Genomic DNA, 4694 nt, shown 5'->3' with positions numbered 1-4694 from the left:
AATGGGCACAAACCATGCGCACATGCAAACTACAACACATACGTCTACACTGAGGCAAGGCAATGCAAGTTTATTCATATAGTTCACTTCATACACAATGGTAATTAAAAAAAGTGCTTCACAAAAGGAATTAAAATCAAAAATAATCATAAAAGCAAGAAATTAAAACATTGAAGTGATTTAAAAATTGATTTAAAATGATTTAAAACCGTTAAGAATACTTTAAATACAGTGCACTGATAAGAACAGAAGAAACAGGTTAGTTTTGACTTAAGTTAACGCACCAAGGATGAGCCATCCCTACAGCTTTAGTGTGCACATTAAGACATCTCTCCACCTAATTGGTCTCATCTCTGTGTTCAGAGCACCCCTGTCTCTGACATTTAAGCTTGTGGTTTTGTATCTGCACCTGTCTGTCGGTTCTGCTCCACATTAAACAGTAAACCTAACACTGGCTGGTAAAGAGAAATTGAAGGATGGACACAATCCACAACAGCTTTGCTGGAGAACATGGCTAAACCCATTAAAGACAATATACACAAATTAAGGAGTCTAATTTGATCAGTTAGAAATTTATAGAAGAAACCTCAATATTTCCGGAGTTGAAAGACCAAACAAGCCTAATAGAGCTTAATTTTGGAGAAAGACAACTGCAGGACTCACCTACATCAGTCTCAAAGAATACAAGCAAGCTGCCATTCAGAAACTGGACAGGAGCACATCCAACTCATCTAAGAAGCCGCCCAGCTCAGCTGGAAGACAGTATGAAACATTAGGGTTAAATGTGAACCACATCAAACTCAAAGGAGATGCATAGAGAGTAGGGCTGCACGATTAATCGCGAAACTCGTTTTTATCTATATACCTAACCCTAACCCTAACCCTAATCCCTAACCCTAATCCCTAACCCTAATTGAGCAGCATTAACTACACAGAGCCGTTGTTCACTGACGAGCTGCACTAAACCACGTTCATATTCGCGCGATTTTTTGCGCTGCTCATCAGTGAACAACGGCTCTGTGTAGTTAATGCTGCTCAATGTGAAAGCACGCAGGTGATGGAGATTTACCGCTGATTACAGAACCGGCTTTACTGATAAGATGCGCGTTAAATATCGCATGCGATTTATCGTGCAGCCCTAATAGAGAGCAAATTTCTAGGTATTTAAGAGAAGGAAACCTGTTCATGGTGTGAGAAGTGCATCCGTGTCTGGTTGAATATGGCTCTTTAAATGGAATAAGAAACTGAACCAATGTTCTCCACATTTCCAAAGGCCAAGTGCAAATGAGGCAAAAAAAAAGCTTTGATGACATGAGGCTTATTCAGGTAAATACCGAAGTACTCAATGTAAAGGATAACACATCCAACTCAAAGATCCCAGCTTACCTGAGGAGAAGTACACGTGAAGTTAAAATGGATCTGAAATACAAAAGGAGTTGTTTAAACAGAAAAATATCTTTCAAGATATTACAGAAAGCAAACATACTTGTTTAGTGTGTGGTCTGGAAGAAAATGAAGTCATGTCCTCTGGTAGAATCAAGGTCTCAGTCCAGCCAAAGATGAGCGGACAGCAGCTTCAGCTCTGGGACTATGGAGGTGCCAAACCACTGTAAGAGTGGAGGGCACAGAAAATAGAAAATCCATATGAGTATATAATTGAAAAAAAATTAATTAAAAAGTTGCAGAAAGTGCCTTATCTGCACTTGCCTACCTTCATGAGTCAGGTCTGCACACGAGGATGGAGGCTCCTGCATTACTACCAAAAGTAGATTTGAAGTGATCAAATAAAAAAAAAAAACCTTCATGATAATGTGAAGGGACACTAAAATTTCAAAAGGCGCTTCACAACACTGGAACATACTAGTCTCAAACATTTGAACCACTTGATAATGTTTTATCCAGAGCCCCTATGACAAACCATCCCTGTAACTGTACTGAGATCGGGGTGCACGCCATCTGTCTGATTTGAGCTCAAGCCACAGCAGATCGACTCCTGCAGGTCATGGACTCCCTGTTCTGCTCCTCAGAGACACAAGCTTTAATCAAACAAAACTATATATACTAAAGCATTCTACACACTGCACGATTTTAACAACCCTATAAGACCATTGCGGATCACACTGTGCAGACATGCATCTAATAAACTTGGGTACGACATGCATGTAGACTGTACGATGATGACACCTATTGACTCTTACGCTACGACATGTTACTATATAAGAATAAAACGTCATCAGCATGTGCTAGTGGTAAACAAAAAGAGCATGATGAACCACACTTTAACAGTTGTAGTTTTTGTGTGCTTAAAATGTGGAAGTGGTGAAAGAGGAAGGAATAAAAGCTTGAGGTAAGCAGTTTTAAGTTTTAGAGCCATGTCGCGTTGATTTCATGTTGCAGTTTTATTGGCTGGTCAGTAAATGTGGATCGTAGCAGCAAACACACTGTGATGATCATGCGGAATTTGACATTGTCAGAAAATAATCGTAGGCTACCTTTGGTCACAAGACCGTGACAACGGCCATCTTTGAGCCAGTCTTATTGTACGGCACAGTCACAACTTAACCACTAGATTTAAATCAGCACAGCCAGCGAAGGATCGAACGCAACCGTTTCGAACAAGCACACCTTTTTTAACAACCAAAAAGTGGCTGTTTCGTGGTCTCTTGAGGAAGTACAGACGTTCCTTTCTTTGATAGCAGAGGAGCGGATCCAGCGAGAGCTTGATGGGGCAACGCAGAATGAAAACGTTTCAGGAGTCACGACAGTAGAGGCAGCTCAACTAACGACATGCGAATCCCACCCACTCCAAAGCGATACTAAACTGCAGTGGAAACGCAAACAGAGCCGTACTGAGCCAAGCCATACCACGCAGTGGAAAAGCGCCATTAGATTGTGCAGAGGACTCATCTGGTTCCTGTGGTCTAGACCAACTCTAATCACAAACCTACAGAAAGCTGAATAAAATCTGAGACCAGTCTCTGGTCTCCATGTTTGGGGCACCCCATCTATCTGATATCAGAGCTCAGTAGCAATGAATTTGTACCTGTAGGTGCCTGACTCTACCACTACCAAGCATTGACTGCAATAAAGGGTCATATTCTCCACCACAAAGCTTTCTGAGGAACATGGCTTGACCCAGTAAAGAGAGCAATATACACAGTGTTGTGAATATTAAGAATCACAGGACGACTCACCTCAGCAGCTGTTGATTTTCCAGGAGAATCCACCTTTAACATGGTCAGGAACTCACTGAAACAAAAACAACTAAAAGCTGCATTTGTAACTGATATTTTTAGATGTGTAACGGGAACACTTTGAGCTGCTTGTGGAAATCAGAACCATCTGTGAGCTGAAGTGAGCCATTTATAATGAAATGAGATCAAAAGACTGGAATTCTGTAGCATTGTCAGTCAACAACGAGTGGGCTTCCATCAAGTAGTGGAGATGAAGAAAAAAGAAACGTGAGCTCTTTAGAATGTCCAGATTACCTGTAGGAAGACACTACAGATAAAACATTGAGTTAACATTGGTAGTTGCTTTAGACTGAAACAATAGAACTATTTATCAAACCAGTTTCTCTACGGATCCTAATTTTAATGGAACTGATTTTGGTTGAGAGGAAAGTGTTGAATGTTAGGCTTGGAATGGAGTGCGTTAATTCAAAACCCAAACAGTCACCAAATGTAAATTGACATTAACAAGCAGTTATCAATGCAGCCATGAATGAACCCTGAGACTCTTTAGTGTGCACATTGCTAGACAAATATCTAACTTCTCCTGTCACTAAGTTTAGGGCGCCCCATCTATCTGATATCTGAGCTTAAAGAGGGATTGTAAGCTGTTGACCAAGTAAAGGTCACCAATTTGCACAATGCTGTAAATATTGTAAGAGGTTTAGTCAAATCTTCGGAGGACTCTTACCTTGCCAGTTGTTGGAAAGAGCTGCTTTGGCACGGTCAATTTTTTTAATACCAGACTTCTTTTGACAATTTGAAATAACATTTTAAAAAAGGAATTTCTGCATAATTTCTGCTGTAGCATAATTTGCATCAGAACATTTTTACTCATCAATTCCAGTTTGTACAATCAGCACAACATTGAGGATGTTGACTATCAAGGGTTCAACAAAAACGGTGCTTTACTCAGATTAAATCACATGCACAGCAATGCTTTGCAACAACTGTATTTGGTCTGCATCCACAATTTAAACCATTATGCTTCAGCACTGCTCAGAACCAAATTAATATACAAATAAACCTACTCAAGATTTATGTGGGTGAATTTCTGAATGTTACTCACCCATTTCCAGCAACAACTAAGCATTTGAAATTGCAATTAACTATTAATCATCAAGCTCACAGTTTGTTTCTGAACAAAATAAGAATGAAGTTCCTTCAGAATGTGCCAGCATTGAGTCTTGCCTGAAAAAAAAAAAAAAAAAAAAAAAAAAAGTGATAAACTAAAGAGACATTAATGGAAATATACATTCACAATACACACTGAATACGCTCCTCTGAGGCAGTTTCTCTTGATGCAGCTCTTAACATCCAGGTCACACACACATTTAAACTGTACATGCAGACAAAGACTCACCTGCAGCTTTCTAGACACCCTCAGACCTTGATTAGCTGGTTCAGGTGTGTTTGATTAGGGTTGGATCTGAATTCTGCAGGACTGTGGCTCTCCAGGACTAA

General features: G+C 40.0%; 1 long non-coding RNA gene across 4 annotated transcripts; it reads right to left on the bottom strand.

Moving 5' to 3' along the window:
• Positions 1-227: 227 nt before the first annotated feature.
• Positions 228-4667, bottom strand: LOC107662123 (uncharacterized). 4 transcript variants are annotated; one of them, XR_001631177.1, is made up of 7 exons: positions 4594-4667; positions 3195-3249; positions 1712-1756; positions 1487-1607; positions 1180-1386; positions 664-752; positions 228-514 (listed from the first exon to the last, which is right to left on the bottom strand). It is a non-coding gene; the product is annotated as an uncharacterized LOC107662123 (long non-coding RNA). The 4 variants fall into 4 exon arrangements; XR_001631178.1 differs by having other exon boundaries at positions 228-501; XR_001631179.1 differs by having other exon boundaries at positions 1180-1381.
• Positions 4668-4694: the final 27 nt, after the last annotated feature.

The sequence above is a fragment of the Sinocyclocheilus anshuiensis genome, unplaced genomic scaffold, assembly GCF_001515605.1.
Source record: "Sinocyclocheilus anshuiensis isolate Anshui unplaced genomic scaffold, SAMN03320099.WGS_v1.1 scaffold1128, whole genome shotgun sequence".
NCBI classification, from domain to species: Eukaryota; Metazoa; Chordata; class Actinopteri; order Cypriniformes; family Cyprinidae; genus Sinocyclocheilus; species Sinocyclocheilus anshuiensis.
This window is presented reverse-complemented; position numbering and strand designations above follow the sequence as displayed.